At 40.5% G+C, this 22,829-nt stretch overlaps 1 protein-coding gene across 1 annotated transcript in view; it reads right to left on the bottom strand.

The window, feature by feature from the left end:
- casz1 (castor zinc finger 1) overlaps positions 1 to 22,829 on the bottom strand; it is a 212,189-nt gene that overhangs the window by 89,615 nt on the left and 99,745 nt on the right. Inside the window, exon 4 of the mRNA XM_054745828.2 lies at positions 8,184 to 8,231. The gene's annotated coding sequence lies outside the window, so the exon portion shown is untranslated. The remainder of the gene's footprint in view (positions 1 to 8,183; positions 8,232 to 22,829) is intronic.

The raw sequence follows: 22,829 nt of genomic DNA, 5'->3' as shown, positions 1-22,829 counted from the left end.
GTTCATTTACTACTAGTTCAGCCACTAGGCAAATATTCTAGTAAAAAATCTTTTTCCTTAGCTAGTGATATAACTTGGTAGCATCTCAGATCAGATTCAGATTTCAGATTTATTGGCCAAGTAAAATTACATTTACAAGGACTTTAGCTTCGGTAGATGTTCACTCTCTAAAACATACAGCAACTACAATAAATGACAATAAAAATACATAAAAAACACATAAGAACATGTATACACACACACACATGTATATTTACATATATACATGCACACATACATACACACGCATACACACACACACACACACACCTGCTGCAGGTAACCAGCCCCTCCCACACACACACACACATGTATATTTACATATATACATACACACATACATACACATGCATACACACACACACACACACACACACATATATATATATATATATATATATATATATATATATATATACATACGTATATACATATACATATATATATATATATATATATATATATATATATATATATATATATATATATGTACGTATACACATACACACACATACACACATGTATACACACACACATACATACTGTTTTTAAACTTGAATGTAAGTGCATCAGAATCATCACTTGTGGTCACAGACATTGTTCTCAAAGCTGCTTTATGTGTTTAAACACCAAAAAAAACATCTGAACAGAACAAAACTAAAGCCATATTTACACAGTATAGTATATCATTTATATGATGAATGACATGTCTTTTGTGCATCCGTCTTTGTCATTAAGGACAGAAAATGATAGAACATCGACATTACGTTCCAACACAGTTATAAGCACCCAACGTAACCTCTTGAACTCTAAAAAAAATAAATAAATATTTTAATCCCACACAACAACCATCCCTCACTTTATTGACAAAGTTCCTCAAAGCTCAACTATCCTACCACATCCAAGTCTTTGGACTGAAAATAATATGATGCTCCATCTTTCAAAGATGTACTTTTCCTAAAGCATTGTTGATTGCCCTGTGTCCATTACTTGGAAGGATTATGATAATATTCCACATTGTGCTCGGCATGATGCACAGGAAATTCAATACTCAAAAGGTTAATGCAATCAATTAGGATGACAAAGGAGTAAAGTAAAACCCTCCTGCTCATGGAAAAAAAGAGACAAGAGAAGAGAGGGGGAGAAAAGGTATTGAAAGCTTGAATGAATGCAGAGAGAAAAGAGGCACTTGAAACGACAGAAAAATGGCATTTATTCAGCGTGGATCATCCAAGGCCGGCTACATGAAACACGCACAAAGTGTGCACAAAAAAAGAGAAAAGGGAAAAAAAACCTTTTAGACAGCGAACTGCATCATTCAGCACTCAACCAGTTGTAATTGAACAATACAGCAGCAATATTTTTGTTTGAAGGTAATCAGATACCTAAGCCAAGGAAGAAATGGCCAGTACTAGAGGCTTGAACATCGACTGATAAAGCTCATAATGTTCTATGGACTTTCCTCCCGTTCTGAGTCAAGTTTTGTCTCAGCACTCAATTCCCATGTGCATTGTTGCATGGGCTGAATATTAACAGCACAACAACTGTGTATGGGAATGATATCTTTTGTTATTTAGATAGATGTTCCAATGCTATACAACACAAAAGAGTCTCATCATTGCAGATAAATGGATAAACTTGGATGGCGGTATCGAGCTCTACAGCCATTGTAATAATCCATATTACCTTTTCAGGCTCACTCTGTCAAAATGGTGATGTATTAATCACATTTCAGCAATCCTCCATGGCTAATGATAATGTTATGAGAGTCAGGGAGGCAATATTTCGCTAACGTCTGCAACGCCTATTTTCTGCCGATAAGTTGTGCAAGGAGAAAAGCCTAAAACCTTGTAATCCACTTAGGTAAGGCAGCAGACTTACCTACTTCTGCAAACACACAAGCTCATAAATCCACGGCACCTTTGCATTCATGAAAGACTGTTGAGCTTGAAAACTAAATTCTTCAGCCTGCTTTGTGTGTACCAAAGAAGACATGTTGCACAAGCTAAAACTGTGCAGGCACAGGCCCTAACAGATATGGTGTCTGTCCGTAAACCTCATTCATCCTCAGAAGAGCAAATTCTTTCTAAACGCACAACTTTCCTATAATCCCATTCCTAAATGATATTTTTAGAGGAAGCTTTTAGACATTTTTTACAAGATGAGTGCAATATTAGGAAAACAAAGATTTAAACCGATTGTTTTGTTATTTTGAAATGTGTTTTTGTGTCTTTCTCATAATCACTATCTCAACCAGTGTATTTAAATTCCTGAATTGACTCAACTTGAAGAAGTTTAAGGTCCAACAAGGCTATAGTCAAACAGCCAACACCAAAGTCATATCCTAAAACAGCTCCAAGATTTCTAGGTGTTTCCTACAAATCTTGATTTATAAATATTTACACAACCATCACCTTGCATTTCAAGTTTTTTTTACATGGAATTCTGTGTTTATTTGCATGCATATATTTCACCAGAAGCAGCAAAATGTGGGACTTCCAAATTTCAAATTACGTAACATTTCTGAGAAAATACCTCTATGTTTCAAAACTCATTAAGAACATTTATAAAAGTTAAAGGATTGCTTGTGCTAAGAGACCCAGCTCCAAAAAGCATTGCTGCCATCTTAAAACTGATTTAATCCTTTAAATTTCTTAAAGGTTCAAACAAACATTCATTTGTAAACTTTATCATCACCAATTATCTCTCACTACAGTAATTTCAACAAAAAAAAAGAAGGACTCTTTGTCCGACTTGACCCCTGAATGCACAGAACTGAAGGAACAGAAGATTTTTGTGCAGAATGAAAAAAAAACTAAACTTTGATTACCATAACTCTGTTGAATAGTGCAATAACGACATCTGTTGCAGTAAACCCATGCTTTCCTCACTTGTCTGTTTCTGTTTCCTACCTGTGCTATGCTAGTTACTGAAAAAGCAACCAGTTACAGTTACTAGTTACCTTATTCAAAAACAGTTACTTTTACATTACCAACACTGCTGTGTGCTGTATATTATTTTGGCTAAACTGATGGCTGTTCAGATAAAAATACAAATGCTTACATCAAACTGAACATCTCCTTTGAAGAGTACTTGTGCTATGTGCTGTTGTGGCAGACCACCAGGGGGCTCCACTCACACCCAGAGACAGGAGGTGATACGTGTGGGAGGAGACTTGTTTTGTATGCCTTTTGTGTGTTACAATCCTTTACGCAGACTTGCTTGGAGTGATTGAAGAATGTGAGCAGAACTACCTGGTGTTGTCCTTACCTTCCTCCACACTGTAATAAAATGAGTGGTGTCCAGTGCTTAGCGTTGTGCCAGCTCATTATTTAATCCATTCATTGTGATGTGAAATGTGCCAAATTGATAGCAATTCATAAGTGTTCACAATCGATTATTTTGTGGTGTGATGGTGGCAGAGGAGCTAAATGCCTGCCCCGTAATTGAAAGGTTGCAGGCTCGAGCCCCGCTCAGTTTGTCACGTCGCTGTGTCCTTGGGCAAGACACTAAACCAACATTGCCTTCTTGTGGTGGTCAGAGGGACCGGTGACGCTGGTGTACGGCAGCCTCATCTCTGTCAGTGCGCCCCAGGGCAGCTGTGGCTTCATCAGCACCAGGATGACTGATTGTGTTGTAAAGTGCCTTGGGGGGTTCTAGGATTCTAGAAGGCCCTAAATCAAATACAGGCCATTTACCATAATCATAAAATGACAGCTGGTGTCCTGGTACAGCCACAACAACCTGGTGCTAAACCCCCAGAAGACAGCAGAGGTTGTTGTGGACTTTAGGAAACACACAGCCCCCCTACCCCGATAACCCTGTCTGACACTCCCATCACGATGGTGGACTCATGTCACTTCCTGGGCACCACCATCACCCAAGGCCTCAAGTGGGAGCCCACCATCACCTCCTTCATAAAAAAGGCCCAGCAGAGGATGTACTTACTGAGGCAGTTGAAGAAATTCAACCTATCAGTGCAGTCGATGAGGCAGTTCTACACCGCAGTCATCGAGTCCATCCTCACCTCCTCAATCACTGCGTGGTACGCTGGAGCTACCACCAGGAACATGAAGAGGCTGCAGCGTGTTGTGCGCTCTAATGAGAAGGTCACTGGCTGCAGACTCCCCTCCATGCAGAACCTGTACACCTCCAGGACACTGAGGCGTGCAGGTCGGATCACAGCTGACCCATCTCACCCTGGACACAGTCTTTTTGACTCGCTCCCATATGGCAGGACACTCAGATCCATTCGGACCAGAACCTCTCGCCACAAGAACAGTTTCTTCCTCTTTGCGGTCGGACTCGTGAACGACAATCCTAGGGCTGCCCACTCCAGTCGTTTGGTTCCAGTCACCTGACCCTGTATTGTGTTTGTACCTGAACTGATCCGCTCTGATTATTACCTACACTGTCTTCTATTGCCACTTTATATTATTATTTTATCATGATTATATTCTTACCTGCAATATTTTCTTATCTCCTATTTTTATCTTCCTTTTGTTGCACCAAGTACTGCAGCAACATCCTAATGTTGTCATTCTCGCACATATGGGAATATAAAAGTCCGGCGTGCCACCCAGACATTTCAGAAGGCAAAACAGTGGGAACATGGTGGCGGAGAGCGTTTTACTCATATTTCAAATAATTTACACAGCAGGTTTGAAAGCAAGCATTTGGAATGAAATCGGTTAAGTCCATCCTTGCCTTCAAACTCGCTGAGTAAAACGGTAGCTGCTGCCATCGTCTTACTGCCGGTCCATCCTAAAGAATGTCCGGGCAGCACAAGTAGCTAATACCAAACAAGCACACTCTAGGGCAACGGCAGCTGAGTTATCTTGTTTACAACTAATTAGATTAATCATTACTGGTAAACATCATGTGTTATTAGTAATGACCAACACTGCTGATCACTATCATCTAAACTGAGGTTGGGCATCCAGAGTGGCGAAAATCCTTCCGGTTACCGAAACAAAAAGAAGACATTTTGGCATTGGAGCTTGAATGCACAGCACTTGAACGATTCAACAGTACAATTTTTGTAGTCCTTTGCAAAAAAAAAAAAATAAAAAATAAATAGTAATAATTAAAAATATAAATCTTTGAAATTACAATGGCAATAGATTGTGTTATATTGTCCAGCCCTAGCTAGATTTGCTACATTTTGCTGCTGCTAGTTTGGCTTACGCTTGTAAAGCTAAAAAATGAGAATTCTATTCAAATTCCCACATAATGCAAAACTGAAAAAACTGCAGGATGACAGTTTATAAAATAACATGAACTACTAAAATATTTTTGGAAACGGAAGAAGGAATAAGGTTTGTTCTTATCTGCATTTAGACTAGCCTTTAGCTTATCAGTCCTAAAAGGCATCGCTCTATTTCCCAAAGCAGAGGTTATTCAGGAAGCAAAAATTTAAGATTGCGATTAATTATTTATGACTTTTACACTGAAGCATGGCCTAAAACTCTTTTAAAACATAAATTTTTTGGGTCACATTCTAATCTTTAGCCTTTTTCATCACAATTCATAGTTTTGACTCAGCTTCATTGTGGGGGGAAGGAAGAAATATGTAGGCAACAAGCACAGAACCAGTGGTAGGGGCAGTAACTAGAGCTTTATGTTTTGACAAGAAGAATGCTTTTTTTTCAGGGGCATAACTCTATAAATTGACCTACATCACATTTTTCTGTTTGGGCATTTTCAAGTCCAGCAGCCGCGTCACAGAAACAAAAGGCTAAAACAGGCTTTGAAGTCAACCGTGAATGAAAGTGGAGCGGCTGACGCATGAAATGCCCTCACAGCTGGGCTGCCCCCAGTCAAAAGAAAAACAAATACTTTGAATGAGAGGGGGACACGCCGCTCCTGTCTGAGCTTCCTAAAGGCCCTGAGCTGCCGCCGGGAGGTGGGCATTCACGATATGCCCGTAATGATGGATGGATTGGGGAGAAAGTCTATTCACATGGAGATGTTACATCATAAATATTTACACAGGGCTGCCGTTTCCATATAGCCTCTGCTTCGCCACGCTGAAAAAATCTAAACGACAAAATAAGTGGAGGAGAAAGAAAAAGCGCCGAAAATCAGGAGGCAACTGCTCGAGTTTTACGAGTTGCTGTTTTATTCTCTCAGTGAGACAAATTATCTTTCCTGTGGCTGATTGTGAGCTTTATTCACCTTTATGCATGACTAAATGAACTCTTGTTTATTAGAGAATTACTGGTCTTCATTGTGTGAATTCACAGAAAACACAGAACAAAGAAAGAACAGCTGTGATTTATCAGCTCTTATCAGATTTATTAGTATGATCCATTAGTGGAAAACAACCTTAGCAGGACCCTAAAGTACAAAGCACACACTATTGGGAAGCTGATTGCTACTTCATTTAATAATAACGCACGAGCTGCCAAATCTTTTTTCACTGGGATCAGGCAGAAGTAAAAACAGGAGACACCAATGTTGTTGGCGAGCAGTCATACAAATTTCTTCTCACTGAGCTCAATTAAAAGCCTTGAAGTCCCCTGAGATCATCCCTCTAACCAATGAAAACACTTTTGGCGGTTTAATTTTCTTCTCACTGTCTAAGAGAGGAACTCCATCTTTTACAAAAGTCAGTGGGAGCCACAATGAGTGCAGGGGGGTGGGGGGGGGTGGGGGGGGGGGTCGGTGTCACAGCAGCCACGTGTTAAAGCCAGTTGGCCTTCATGATTAGTTTCATTAACATACAACAAAAGCCAATTAAACTAACCGTGCTCAGTTATGTTGTTGTTTTGTGGTTAGACAAGCAGTATTAGTCTGCTGTGGTGCTGGATCTCACATAAGTTTGCTTCCTGAGCAACCTGTTCACAGACGTCCTTTAGTTTACTGGAGGAAACGCAGCAGCAACCTTTTTGTCGTTTGTTCCTCCGTCTATGTGGAAATCTGCAAAAGGTGTCGTCGCCACGCAGCGGGGAAGCAACTCCGGCCACGGATCTGGAGCTCTGATTGATGCACGGAGTGTGTCTTCTTTCTGGTGTGTGAGTGACACCAGCAGAAACAAAAAAAAAAGAGCGCGGTGTAGCATTCCACCTCGATTCACGACTGTGCCACCCCCCAGTGATAGCACGGGGTCTCTGGTTTGACATGAGACAGCCCAGACTGTCACATCTGAATGTTTAGATCCCTCTTGACTAGGGAGGCCAGGGGCAAGGGCTGCTGTATGCATCCTCATGACAGACTCCCACATCAGCATTGTGCTCATACCAGCTAACATCATTAGCACAGAAGGTTTCATCTCACGGAGAGATAAGGGGAAAAAAAGCAACCCGGTTTCTTTAAGTCACAAGTCATTAGCGTCCTCTCCAGAGTCAAATTGTACAGAGGCACTCTGGTTTTTTTAAGCAACAAAGGTTTTTTTCTGCTCTTGTTAATTTGGTGGATGTCATCTGTACTTAGATGTCTGTGTCTACTGCTTGCTACAGTGATAAATGACACATAGAGGAAAAATTCTATTATTTTGTCAGGATTTGGACGGAGCTGCAACAACATCCTGACACAAAACAGGCAGACGAGCTACAATTAGCAGAATGGTGCAACCTGGATAACGAGAACTTGGCATCAGTTTTTGTGAAACGGAGACGCCACATTGCCTAAATACTTTTAATACTTCCGCCTTAGAGCTTTTATCCGATTCTAAAGGATTGTTTAGAGCGTTGTAAGCACTGGGAGTCAGACGAAGCAGCGCCCCATAACAGTTTATGTCAGGAAACATAAATGGCAGATTTTAAATGTCCAAACTGTCTTATTGTTCTTGTAGCTTTAAGTCGTTGGAGCCTGGAAGGGTTTCCAAAACACAACGTTGTACATTATATTCTGTATGGATCCCTCACAGCAAGACAGATATGTAGAGAGAGGGGCTGAGGGGTGAGGAGGGGGGGCTCGCTTTGGAAAACAGATACATCAGTGAGCCTGTATAGTGTACAACATTGCTGTGAGTTAATCAGTTGGAAAATAAAACGGTGGGATTCTAATAAGTCATTTGTCAATTTTTACAACCCCCAGACACATTGATCCACGGGGATTAATGAAGATGCCTGATATTGTTGGAGATATGAACAGGGGAGATGGTGGGGACAGTAATCAGTCATGTTGGGGATTCGCCCTACCTCGTTTTCTCTTCCTGGGGAGTCAATCCATCCGGGGGCTCACCTCATCTGAGAAAGGGAGCAAAGGGAAAAAAATACATTAAAAACCCAGGACTCTGATTATTTCTATGTACATAAAGGTTCTTGACAAATCTTTGCATTTTCATAGCTCATCTAATCTGCAGCACGCAGCTGACATAACGTGACAACTCTTCAAATGATGGAGGAAAAAGAGACGGGTGCTTTTGTTTCGCTCTTGTCCTTTTCACTTTCAGAAGAAAAGTGCACGGATAAAGCCAGGCCCCACGTCTCAGCTGGAGGAAAAGGATGACCACTGAGGGAAGAGGCTGCAGTTTCTAAAGGCCTTTGAAAGGCGGAGAGCAGCTGGACAGAGTACAGTTAACTCTGCCTTTTCTCAGTCGGCGTTTCTAGGACATTAGTCATCTTTAAAGTCAGTTTCCTGAGAACATTTTTAACAGCAGCCGTCTGCGTTTTAGGGTGGACACACTTCTCTCTGATACATGGATGTAATTTTGGAGGGGGACAGGGGGGACATGTCCCCCCCACTTTTTCCAAAGTCAAGTTTTGACCCCTGCACTTTTTACCATCTAAAAACAATATTACGCTATATTAAATTGACGCTGGTTGAGCTCCAGGACCAAGTGGAAAACAACTGTTTTTGTTGAAGTCTGTTTTCCATTAGAACATACTGTAAAGATACCCCCCCCCCCACACACACACACACACACACTTCTAAAGTGAAAATTACGTCCATGCTCTGATAAAAAGAAGAAAAAACATTGTAAAAGATGGAAGAAAATCTGCGATGTACATTTTTGAATAAGATGCTAAAAGTCTGTTAATCCAGATAAACATGATAAAGTTGCACCAGGATGGGAATCTTGTTTTAAATCCTCTCAAAAGTTTCCTAACCTTGAGAGCACCATCACCCCAGAAAAAGTCATAATAATTCCAACCTGATCTTCCTACTTATTTTATATCTCCCCTCAGCAACCCAACTTCTTCTCAGCAACAGTGCAGTTATTAATTCATGAGGCACTAATTAGTTCTTTGTTTAATTTTGTGTTAAACAGACTGACCGGAATGATAACGACTCGCGCTGTAGCGCTTCGGTCCCATGCCACTCCTGTTTGCTACAACAAGGGAGCATCGTGCGACTAGCATGATGAACCCAATTCCCTTCTAAGTTGCACTTCATTAAGTCAAAATGTGACAAGGAGCTTAGAGGAAGAACTGGCAGATCTGATCATACATAACAATGCAGGCCCAGTAAGTTTGAAGGGAGTGGGTGGGTGCTGGTGCAGGAGGTGCTGTGTGTGTGTGTGTGTGTGTGTGTGTGTGTGTGTGTGTGTGTGTGTGTGTGTGTGTGTGTGTGTGTGTGTGTGTGTGTGTGTGTGTGTGTGTGTGTGTGTGAGGAGGGGGATATAGTGGAATCCAGCATGCAAGTTGATAATTTTCTATTTTTAACCCTTGGGGGCCGTCTTTCATTTTCCTTTAATTGTTTTTGTTCAGAGCTGCAGTGTCCTCTTTTTAAATTGCAGCTCCTATCAGCTCTCCTGATCAACCCCCTGTGCAACATTACAGGCAGACGAGTAAACAACAGGGCTGCCCTTTTCCATAATGTAGAGCAAATACTTCAGTGACCTGAGTGACACCCTCAAACCCACACACACACACACACACATACAGGGCACACACCTATTGTGTACCAAGCTGATGAATGATGTGAGACAGGTGCAGTGACTGCAAATCAAAATGAAATGGAAAAGTAACGTTTTTGGCCCCAGAAGTTGAAAAACCTGCTGCGTTAAAGCAAAAGTAATCTGCAGGTTCATGTTTAAATAGGGTGGTTTCATGTAGACGAGCTAATGAAGAAATCTATCAAAACCTGTGTTTTCTTTCATTTTTAACTTACATTGAAAAATCCTTCCTCCTCAGGCTTCTGAACAAACTAAACATGCAATGAACTGAACTGGGAAACTAAAAAGAATCTAAAACTAGGGAGATGCTTGGATGAAAACCTAAACTTTATCACCTTATATCATTATGATTCGTAGTACTAGTAGTACTAGTACTACTAGTAGTAGTAGTAGTAGTAGTAGTAGTAGTAGTAGTAGTAGCAGTAGTGGCAGTAGTAGCAGTAGTAGTAGCAGTAGTAGCAGTAGTAGTAGTAGTAGTAGCAGTAGTAGCAGTAGTAGTAGTAGTAGTAGTAGTAGAAGCAGTAGTAGTAGTAGTAGTAGTAGTAGTAGCAGTAGTAGCAGCAGCAGTAGTAGTAGTAGTAGCAGTAGTAGTAGTAGTAGTAGTAGTAGTAGCAGTAGTAGCAGTAGTAGCAGTAGTAGTAGTAGTAGTAGTAGTAGTAGTAGTAGAAGCAGTAGTAGTAGTAGTAGTAGTAGTAGTAGTAGTAGTAGTAGCAGTAGTAGCAGCAGCAGTAGTAGTAGTAGTAGTAGCAGTAGTAGTAGTAGTAGTAGTAGTAGTAGTAGTAGTAGTAGTAGTAGTAGTAGTAGTAGAAGCAGTAGTAGTAGTAGTAGTAGTAGTAGTAGTAGTAGTAGTAGTAGCAGTAGTAGCAGCAGCAGTAGTAGTAGTAGTAGTAGTATTATTAGTAGTAGTAGCAGTAGTAGCAGTAGTAGCAGTAGTAGTAGCAGTAGTAGCAGTAGTAGCAGTAGTAGTAGTAGTAGTAGTAGTAGTAGTAGTAGTAGAAGCAGTAGTAGTAGTAGTAGTAGTAGTAGTAGCAGTAGTAGCAGCAGCAGTAGTAGTAGTAGTAGCAGTAGTAGTAGTAGTAGTAGCAGTAGTAGTAGTAGTAGTAGTAGTAGCAGTAGTAGTAGTAGTAGTAGTAGTAGTAGTAGTAGAAGTAGCAGTAGTAGTAGTAGCAGTGGTAGTAGTAGTAGCAGTAGTAGTAGTAGTAGTAGTAGTAGTAGTAGTAGTAGTAGCAGTAGTAGCAGCAGCAGTAGTAGTAGTAGCAGTGGTAGTAGTAGTAGCAGTAGAAGTAGCAGTAGTAGTAGTAGCAGTGGTAGTAGTAGTAGCAGTAGTAGTAGTAGTAGTAGTAGTAGTAGTAGTAGCAGTAGTAGCAGCAGCAGTAGTAGTAGTAGTAGCAGTAGTAGTAGTAGTAGTAGCAGTAGTAGTAGTAGTAGTAGTAGTAGTAGTAGCAGCAGTAGTAGTAGTAGTAGTAGTAGTAGTAGTATTAGTAGTAGTAGAAGTAGCAGTAGTAGTAGTAGCAGTGGTAGTAGTAGAAGCAGTAGTAGTAGTAGTAGTAGTAGTAGCAGTAGTAGCAGCAGCAGTAGTAGTAGTAGTAGCAGTAGTAGTAGTAGTAGTAGCAGTAGTAGTAGTAGTAGTAGTAGCAGTAGTAGTAGTAGTAGTATTAGTAGTAGTAGCAGTAGTAGTAGTAGTAGTAGTAGTAGTAGTAGTAGTAGTAGTAGTAGAAGTAGCAGTAGTAGTAGTAGCAGTGGTAGTAGTAGTAGCAGTAGTAGTAGTAGTAGTAGTAGTAGTAGTAGTAGTAGCAGTAGTAGCAGCAGCAGTAGTAGTAGTAGTAGCAGTAGTAGTAGTAGTAGTAGCAGTAGTAGTAGTAGTAGTAGTAGTAGTAGTAGCAGTAGTAGTAGTAGTAGTAGTAGTAGTAGTAGTATTAGTAGTAGTAGAAGTAGCAGTAGTAGTAGTAGCAGTGGTAGTAGTAGAAGCAGTAGTAGTAGTAGTAGTAGTAGTAGCAGTAGTAGCAGCAGCAGTAGTAGTAGTAGTAGCAGTAGTAGTAGTAGTAGTAGCAGTAGTAGTAGTAGTAGTAGTAGTAGCAGTAGTAGTAGTAGTAGTATTAGTAGTAGTAGCAGTAGTAGTAGTAGTAGTAGTAGTAGTAGTAGTAGTAGTAGTAGTAGTAGCCAAGTTGATTGATTTAGATTTTGTCTACAAAGTTTTCCAACTGCATCAAAACATGTTGCATTCCTTCAAAATAAAAGTTTATCTCAGTGACATTATTAGTTGGGTCATATCGGAGGAGAAGTGCACACACTCAGCAGGTAAATACTTCAGTAAATTACAGTCACTGAGTTGAAATGTGGCTGATGAATCTTTTTTTTTTTTACAGCAAATCATCTGCTGAAACACACTGCTAAGATGTTTAGCCTCTCCAAATATCTTCCCACTGGCTGAAGAAATGATAAAATCAAAAAGCAGACAAGTAATTACACTGTATAATAGGCAAGATTGGCATTTTCAAAATCATTTTCATGTGGATGGAAATGACATTGCATAGACTATTCTGTATTCACTGGTGCAGATAAATAAACAAGGCATGGAGAAGAAGGGGGGCAGACTGAACGCACAGTACAATAGCAAGCAGGTCAGTAATTAGAAACTCTGTTTGCACAGTAATAATTTTAATATATTCATCAGGAACCAGAGCATGCCTAGCATGATAAAATCCCATCAAGAAATATATCCCAACTGCGTTAACCTTTTAAACGGGCTGCCAGCACATCGCTGAGAACCTTGAATAGATGAACATAAATGTGCAGCTTCACTCATCCGTAAATCTTGAAATTTTACACAATGATGTGATGTTGCAGCATCACGGGGATACGCAACTCTGGTTATATCAAAATTCCACGATGCTTATTAATATTTGTGATTAAATGTGCTTCTTGATTTCTTTATTCAAGTGTGAGAAGGCAGAACCCCCCCCCCCCCAACGCCTCTCTTCATGTGTGTGTGTGTGTGTGTGTGTGTGTGTGTGTGTGTGTGTGTGTGTGTGTGTGTGTGTGTGTGTGTGTGTGTGTGTGTGTGTGTAACCTTGTTTGCTATTGAAGGTGGCAGTGATGATGCTATGGAAATTATTGCAAATTACCTAAAAGGCTCCTGACATGTAAAAACCTTGACCTCATAAGGCCGTTTACCAAACGCAGGGGAGTGCATAATTTTTTGCAGGAATTCCAGGTGTGGCATGCCGGACAACATTTTAAAAGAAGTGGAAGCAGCTCAAATCTGTTCGTGCATGCGTTTGTATTTTAGCGCCATATGCACAGATCATGCAAAGCAGAACCGCACAAATAGCCTTTCCAGCTTTTTATTCATTTATTTATTTATTTATTTTTTTGCAGTAGGGAAGAAGTCAGCCTGGCGGTGTCTTAATTATTACAAATTTAACAACAGGAACACACAAGCGCACTCTCGGCTGAACAGTACTGTTTAAAATAATAACCCTCTCTGCTGTAATGACTGCCCGTCTATTGTTTTAGTTTCCTGGTTTCATTTCCCACACATAAACTCAGAAACGTACACGTTTACGTGACCTCATCCTACATGAAACAACCTCTAATTACATGAAGTGGAAGCCGCAACAAGAACACTTCTCTCACTGAACAGGTCTGTACTTTGAGTCTTGTAGTCTGTCTTTCGTCCGGAGGTTTTAAACACGCTCCAGAGCGAGAGAGCAACCGGTCATTTATTCATGCATATTTGACAGCATCTAGTAGGCCTCTTTTTGTTCTGTCACTTCTGGCTCCTATTCTCCCTTGTCCGTAGGAGAAGAAGGAGTCAGGGGCTGGAGGGCAGCTACCTCCACAGTCCCACTCTCCCCTCCGAGCCTAATTTTTGTTGTCCGGCTCTTTGAAACCTCAATCCCATGCAGAACCAAAGAATAGTGATCCATGTGCAACAAGTGCCGGTGCCATGGAAACCCCCGATTTGGCCCCAAAATATCCCTTTTTATCCCTTTTGAAGACCTGTCACCAGGCAGAGCAGGCACAACACGACCTCGGGGCCCAGCCATGACAAAGCCTATTTTCTGCCTGCTTCTTGATTGATTAAAAAAGACTTTTTAGTAAAACCATGTAGAAGGGAACAAAAAGTGACACACAGAAGAAAGGGCTCTTTGGTGTCGGCCAATCAGACGACTCCTCTAAGCATCCACCGCATGAAAAGTTAACCGATATCATTATCGCCACCAAGGAAGGGTCAGATTGAGCATAGAGGCTGATAATAATGATAGAAAATAAGTTGTTTTATAGAAAGCGCACAACTAATATGTATTTTTAATTCATTACGCTACAATTGATGTCAAATGTTTGTCAGAAATATCAAAGTTCAGGTTTTTGTCAGACTTGTGCTGAAATTTCACATTGAGACATGGAGATTGCACACTTGCTCCTCCAGTTGACCTGAGTGACAGACAATTTAAAAAAAAGAGGGACTAGCTCAGCATCTCTGCACGGCACCAAAGCGGTTACCATTATTAATTATTTTCAAAAACACAGGTCAACAACACAAACTTTTCCTTCAAGTTGTTTTTTTTATATTTCTTAGCAGTTTTTCCTGTAGCTTCAAATGTATGCCCTCCATCTGTGAACCAGTCCTTCAGAAGCGCATGTCAAGAGCAACAGAAATTACCTGCGTTTGATATTTTACATTAGTGAAAAGAGGGCCACTTTCATCAGCTTTAAAGGAAAAGAAGCTGCTGCCTTTGTTTCTGCGTAGAGATGTGCAGCAGATATTTACCAAGAGGGTGGGGCGAAGGCGGCGGGGAGGAGAGAGGCATTAGAGAGGCGTCCGCACACGAGCAATTAGTATTCCAGATCCTGATGGTTTTAAACACAAAAAGGCCTCGCCAAATCCCCACGGCGGAGGTGTCAGACGGAAAATGACGAAAATCTGCTCCTTGACAGGGAGTCATTTATATTTTAGCTTCGTTCCATTATCTTAACGAATCCATCATCAGCCAATGCAATATTAACAGCAGAAAATCAACTCATTAGATCCAGGGGGATTTAATCAAGATTGCAATCATGTATGCGGTTCCTGGAGAGTTGGTGTCTTCTTCTTTCTTTTTTTTTTTCTTTATTTGGTCCTTTCCACGTAATTGCTGCATCTCAGATCTTAATAAATTATTCTCGATATGAGATTGATGCCGTATTTTTTCCCTCTCGCCTCTCACGCCATGCACTCACTGTCTCCAACTATAATATTTACCATAAACATTATTATGTCATGGGCACACAGTTTAAAATGGCCTTTAGCTAACTCACAGAAGTAATTGGCTTCTCCATTTCTTTCTAGTTTCCTTGCTAATTGCCCGGTGATATTGCTAACAGTTCCCTCAGAAAGACAGAAAAGGCCTTTTTTGCACAAGCTGCGATGTGTTCGGATTTTTCCACCTTTATATGTGCACGTAGAAAGAATGTCCTGTGTTTGATTTTGCTTAACAAGACTTGCAAGCAGATGAATGAACATTCCAGTTTTGCTATGTAAAACTTTATGTGAAAGCCAGGTGGTACAGAGAAAATAGTAGGAATTCAAATTGCAGATGGATATATTTTGGTCCAGTTTCTCAGAAAAACGCTCCGCAAAAAAGGTCCTGCAACAGATAAATGTCACTGATTCCTCTAGCTTTAAAAGAAATGTTTTATTTGACAACAGAACATTCTCTGTCTATATTTAACTTTAGGCTTTTACTTGCGGGAATCGTGTTACCTCAGATATGCAGAATGTATTAACACCACTGCTGTAACACAACATACATTTATCAGCATGTCTTTGTTTGGAGGGTGCACTAATAAATCCTTATATATATATATAGTGTTTAATTTGATAAAAAAAAGTTTTTATACCAATCAGTTATTTTGCGTAAGTTCAAGAGAACTATCAAATTTATATTTAAAAATAAAAAAACTAAAGAAAGCTATCCCCATTAGTTCCAATTAGCTTAAACCTGTCGAATCACTGAGACTAAGTCCTACAATCAGACCTTTTATATAAGAGATTAACAGTCCTACTGATTCCTAAAATAAAAACAACCACTTAAATTCCTTCAAAGTAGCATCAAGACATTTTATTGATGAGTATGATTGTGTTGTCTGTTAATGACCTGGTGTCTATGGTTTCATGCCAGCTAGGTTTATTGTGGAAAAATGCCACGCAGCAAGCTAACATGTCAGCAGAAGTATTGCAAACGAAAACACTGCTTGGCTCACTTGCAATTCAGGAATGTCTTCAGTTGGTAGTGGAGCTACAGTCACTAGTGGTAGCAGTAGCTCAAGAGGTAGAGCAGGTTGTCCAATAATTGGATGGTTACAGGATCGATCCCGGCTCCCATCAGAGAATGCTGCTGTTGTGTCCTTAAGCAAGGCACTTAACCCACCTTGTCTGCTGGTGGTGGTCAGAGGAACTCTTGGCACCAGTGTAAGGCAGGGCTCACCTCTTTTAGTGCGCCCCAGGGCAGCTGTGGCTACATTGTAGCTCATCATCACCATCGAGTGAATGGATGACTGATTGTGTTGTGAAGCGCCTTGGGGGGTTGTAGAACCCTAAGAAGGCGCTATACAAAAACAGGCCATGTACTAGCATAAATATAAACTTTAGAAATGCAAATGCTCAACTGAGTTCTCCAATATAGCTGTTAAAGCTAGCAGAGCGAGGCAAAACACTTTAGAGTAGAAACATTTCTTTGGGTCAACAATCAAACAAAAGGGATTACAGACTAAGTGACTGAATTATCAATTAATCAATCAGTCAATCAATCAATATTTGTATAGTAATTTTCATATACAAAAACTACAGCTCAAAGTGCTTTACAGGTTAAAATCCCCCCATATAACCCATAATCCCATTATTTCCCCCAAAATATAAAAAAAATAATTATGACTGTTGCACCCCCATCCCACAACCCATTTCCCAAGGAGCATGCACACACACACAAACAACAACAAATATGCACATTCACACACACAAAACTTAAAAATATAACATCATAAGTAAACACTAGGCTGAGTTAAGATGGGTTAGGTAACGAATGACACGCCATCAGGTGAGCCATCTGCCTCGGTAGTAGTCATTCGACGGCAGCAGCCAAGGCACCAACCCAGGGCTCCCATGGAGGTAGGGCGAAAACCCCCACCACCGCCCAAGCACTCACCGAGGTCCCCTAAAGTAAATCCTAACTTTTCAAAAAGCAGCACAAAGGAGTTTAAAATGTATTTCAGTCTTTAAGTAAGTGTTCATTTTTATTTGCAGTCCTTTAAAAATGGTCAATTTGTGGATTTGCCCTTCTTATAAACAAAATGGTATCATGTAGACTACGTAGTTACAAAACCTTACAGACAAGCACATGAGACAACAAAGATGTAAATATTGAGTTTTCTTGCTAAATACATAAAAACAATTGGTTTGTTAGTTACTAAATATATGTTGCACTCAGCTTTAGGGGTGCTGAGCACCCAAAGATAATGGCCTAAAAAGGCCTATGGTTGCACCAATCTATGTCAAAAACACTCACGTAGACCTCTGCAGACACACCGACTAGCCCTAACCCTAACCCAATGCAAACAATGATGTGTCAACAAAAAGGTGGAAGAAAGATCATAAACATGTTTCAAAATGTTGCTTCTGCAAAATTCACAAAAATGCCAGGGATGGATTTCTAATTTGGATGGTAGAAAACATTTTGTGTTTGGTTAGTTTAAATGCAAAATGAAGAATATAAAAACGTTCCTATTAAAATCACTTGTCAGTGCTGAAGGGGAAATATCAATTCCTACTGCGACCTCACCATTGGTGAAAAAGACAAACAATAGAACCTAAAGTATCTGTTCCTTTTGCATTCTGTTTGAGAAATCTTTATTACTTGACACCTGGTGGTAAAATCATGTTTTCTATCCACCTAAGTGATTATTTTATGTTTTGAATGTAGTTAAAGATACATTTTTAGCATGTTTGCCATTTTGTCCTTTGAAACTCAACTTCTTTCAATCTTCACTGATATAAATAAAACAAAACTTTTCATTATTTTAAGAATGAAGCAAGTAAAGAAAACATCTAGCACATGAAATAGGCTTTAATATGCTGCCCAGATCTGTTTTCCTTACTGGAATTTCATCGTTCTCAGCTTCCTATCTCTCACTTGCTTGGCGACAGGGTTTCTTCCCCTAACAGACAGGATTAACTGCTAACATGCTCAACATGATCCAAAAGTGTAAAATCTGTCAGGAAGACCTTTAATCTGCCTATGGAACAAAGCCTTTTGTACGAGGACTAACCTGACCTTGTCACTGCAAGTTTAACTTGCTGTCTGCTAAGTAACATAAAACCAGAGCCAACCTTTCTCTTCTTCTCCCTTTGATTTGGACTCTCCCTTCACAAAACTCCCCCAGTCCTCCCTGAGTGTGTGAACATCGGGCAGACGGTGGGGTGCGTATGGGGGTAACTACATCGCCAAATGCCGTGTAAATCCCTGTTTCTCTGAGATGGCCAACAGTAAATCCAAGCCCTCTGTAAACCAATCTTGGTGTTTTTTATCTTGATTTATTAGATTACGTGTCCCGGGTCCCTGAGCCCATGCTACTAATCCTAATCGGAATAGACAAGTATTAGCCCAGTTCAAGGGGAGCTAAACAACAGCAGTGGCCAACTTTCAGTAAGAGGGAAACTACAAGCTTATAGGCTTGATGGAGCTTTTTATCCATTCTCCTTTTTTTCTTTGACTTACATTAGTAGAATGAGTGTGTAATTAAATACATAAATCCTGACAAACCAACCCTCAAAAGGCCTAAAACCACTGAAGCCCGTCCAGTTTGGCTTTCTTTTCCCCCACAATGAAGTTACTGAGCCAAGCCCAATCATTTGTATTTTTCTCAGATTTTTAACAGGGAGTAGGGCAAACATGAAGGTCCCATTGAAAACAACTGCAAGAATTAATTTTACATCTCAGTGAATTCAAGGCAGTGCTGTCAAATTATAAGCAACAATGCTATGTAACTAATTTCCCTTGGTCCAGAGACTGTAAGTAATCACTTTTCATCTGTAATAATAAATTGCATATAATTGGTAAGGTGTCTCCTCCCTGTTTGCCTGCAGAAGGCCACCAACAAGAGCTAGTCCTTATGAGGTGGTTTAACCTTAAAGACCAAGTTCACTAGTTTTTTCAATACATTTGCCACAACCTCTAGTATAAATGAATATATGAGGAGACAATCCCTGTGACAAAAAGCTCTGGCGCTTCTGTTTCAGGAAGTAGAATCCAGAGGAGCGCGAAGCCGAAAATGGCAGTCATATTACCCGAAATTTGGACATCTCGCCTCTGGTTGGCTGTCAGCAATGGGACTATACCAATGACACTTTTTGCTCATCAATGTTGATGTTTTATCTCCACAAATAACATAAACCTGAACAAGTTATTCCATGTTTTGGAGTTGCTAATGCTAACAGTTAGCTTCTACTGGCAGAGATGCGCTCTGCTCTCTCCTGGACGCTAAACTAACAACAGCCTTCCCCATCGTGACCCAAGATGGGTGAGTTTGTGAATGCTAATTTCAGTGACATTGATCTGACTGGCTTTTCTAATGACATCAGTTCCCCATTAGCTGTCCATTGGTGGCTAAGGCAGGAAATAGGGGTAGATGGTTTTCCCGTTCAGCATGGATGTGAATCTCTGAGTGACAGATCATATTTCAAAGATAACAATTAAAACCAGTTTCTTAGTGAGCTTGGTCTTTAAACAGAAGTCACCCCCAAATCATTTTTTTGCTGATAAACTATGTAAATGAGTGTCTAATCGTGCTGTAAACATAGTAGTAGTCAATAATTTGGTACTTTAGTGCCTCTTTGTTTAAATTTAAATATCCTGCTTAAAACTGTCAGTGTTGCACCCTCTTTAGGTAAAAAATATGAACTACATCTGAATTTAAGTTCGCCATTGCTATTGGCCAAGAGGTACCCTATGATGTTAGCTGGTACCATATGATGTCACAATGCCACTGTGAGCCTGTGTGTGTATTTATTAGCAGCTCCGCCCTCTCGGTCTGCCAGGCAACGCCTCCTTGTGGTGCATTTTTCCAAAAAGAATTATCAGGAGTGGACGCTGGTAGGGGGTGACTTGCTCTTTAAAGCACTGGTAACTGGGTTAAGCTGGACCTTGTCCATGTGACACATGAGGCCAGGGCTGGGGAACATTAAGAAGTGTCTGCTCATACACTAATGCTGGTGGCAGCTGTTAGTCTGCCAAAAACTGCAGCAGCAGCAGCAGCAAGGATATCCTGAAATACTATTGAAAACCACTAAACCTCCTCTTCGCTGATGTAAAGCTATACAGCTTTCTGGCGCCAGCGCGATCAGTGATCAATCTGGGAAAGTTAAAAATGGAGCCAGGTTTGGGGGGTAAAATGTGCTGCTTTCCAGCTCCGAAGGTCAGGTCGGTGATCTCAAGAGAATGACAAGGAATAGCCATCACGACAACTGCAACATATGCTTTTCCGTTTGTGTGAGTTTGCAGCGAATGCATCTTTGTCCCTTCACCGGTAAATGTAGATTTTCATGGCATGACCGCAGCGTGGAGGTTGCCTCTGCCTGCTGCCCTGGGGGGCTGACGGGGAAGCTAAGGGAGATGTGACAGCCATGTCTGGTCCCTGTATGTGTTTGTTTGCCCCTGAAAACGAGACACCGATCTCGCTGTAACCCCCCTGGGCACGTTTAGCTCTGCTTCCACTACTCTGCATCCATCTGATACAAAGTGGAAGTCCACCTCATGATAGCATACATTTCCGCTGATGAGAGAGTGGTTCCTTGATTATTTCATCCGCTTTTCAGTTTCAAATATACGCTAACGACAGAAGAAACGGAAATCGAACATGCTCATGTGGAATTGGGCACCAGAAACAAACCAAAATGTCTTTTATGTTAAAGTCTTTGTTAGGATTATATGTAATGTTTAAAAAACACAATATAATGCTTTTGTCTACTAAACAACTGCCAGAAATAAATATCTTTTGCTCTTGTGTTTTGTCCTTAGACTTAAGTGTCACCAGGTGTACTTTCCAAGGAATATTCATTTCGTTAGGATGGCCTCGTCAGCCTTGTGACCCAATCCATATCCATTCTGTCTTGTGTGCCCTCCTCAGTCCCTGCCTCTTTTCTGTAAGTGGCAGATATTTCACCTGCCTATCAGTTTCCCTTTAAACATGCTGCTATATGCAGGAAAGGTGCCCTTAGAGGGTCACTTATTGTCCTCTACAAGGCCCCCTTCTAAGCAACTATCAGCCACTCTCTACTTCCTCTCCTTCTATCACTCAAATTACAATGTGCAGAGGTCACAGGTAGAAATTGTTTCAACAGAGCTAATTAACTTTGATACAGTTTTACATAATATCATGGTAGGGGAAAAAAAGTGCAAGCCTCCAGTGGCACACGACTCAAAAAGCAAATCATGCATTCAAGCCTCTGATTTTTTAACAATGGGAAAATAGTGCTTTTTTCATTTTTATCCACTGCTTGGAACGGAGCCTGGAAGATGTTCGGTGACGAAGCAAATGTCTGCCTAGAGAGCAAACTGTATTTGTAAGAGTACACTTGCATGTGCAGCCCACAGTGAAATCCAGTTTACTACAAATAATGGGAATCAGATCATTTCCAAGCAGAAATGTGCAGAGGGAAGGGAAAGCAGCTGCTTCAACGTCAGGAAGGTAGGAAGAGGTTAAAAAGAGTCAATGGAGGCTAAAGAGACAGCAGGTCTACCGATGACAGAAAGAGTGGCCAGGGACCACAGTTCAGGACTTCTGGAAACCACATCAAACAAGCCGTGGAGCGGTGCCAATAGGAAAACACACCAACTGTTGCAAAAAAAGAGCTAAGACGGAAGAAGGGGAGGGGGAGAAACAGAGGAGGTCAAGTGATATGAGAGAAATGTGAGATGAAAAACTCAAGTTTGAGGAAAAAAGGAAGACATTTAAGAATATAGGGGCACAAGGGCTGAGAGTAAGGAGCAAACGGAGAAAATGTGCTCTTATAATTAGTCCCATTAATATTATCAGACAGTATTTTCTATTTAAATCTGTGGTTAACTGATTAAAATGGTAATATCCATTATTTCACAGTATTTCCTGTTTTTCTTCACATTTTTAGAAAGTTTACAGGAACAAATATGAACTTTAAAAAGAAAGAAGAGCATTTTAAAAAGCACCTCTCAAGATAAAAACGACAAGGCGCTTCACAATAACAAAAAAGGTTTTTAAATGATTCAAAAATATGTATTGTAATAAAAAATGGGGGGAAAGAAAGATATTAGATTAAAAGATGTGAAGGAAGGCAAAAACAAATAAGAAAAGGTAACAATGAGATCCAGAGATCAAGAAGACAGAATTGGTAGATATGGCTGCCTGAAAAGAAGGTAAGGAGGAAGAATCAACTGAAGGTCACATAAAGGTCACACAAAAAGCCAGCTTGAACAAGTGAGTTTTCAGCTGCTTTTTAAAGGAGACCACTGAGTCCACTGACCTCAGGCTCAGGGGGAGAGAGTTCCAGAGTCTGGGGGCCATGATCTTTGGTCTTCAGCCTTGCTGTTTAAGTCAATGCTTTAAAATGCTAAACTGTTTTCAAAAAGGCTTTATACATTTACCAATAGCACAAGTCCCATTCCAGCAGATCAAAATGCATCTCTGTGATTGTAAATTTAGACACTTGTCTTCTTATATGGTAAACTTGGAAGATATTTCCGCTGGAGAATTTATTCATCTGGTCCATCCATATCACCCCCAGAGTAAATGACATTGACCTGTCCTGCCTCTTCTGACTCTGCAAATCCATCCAATAGTCAGTACTAATATTGGATTAATTCAAAACAAAGAGCAACTGTCGAGAAGTAAACAATCCAGGGATGCAAGGTCACACAAGAGTGATAGCATCAAG

The sequence above is a fragment of the Nothobranchius furzeri genome, chromosome 15 (assembly GCF_043380555.1).
Source record: "Nothobranchius furzeri strain GRZ-AD chromosome 15, NfurGRZ-RIMD1, whole genome shotgun sequence".
Classification (NCBI taxonomy): Eukaryota; Metazoa; Chordata; class Actinopteri; order Cyprinodontiformes; family Nothobranchiidae; genus Nothobranchius; species Nothobranchius furzeri.
Note: the sequence above shows the minus strand (reverse complement) of the source record. Positions and strands in the feature narration are given on the sequence as shown.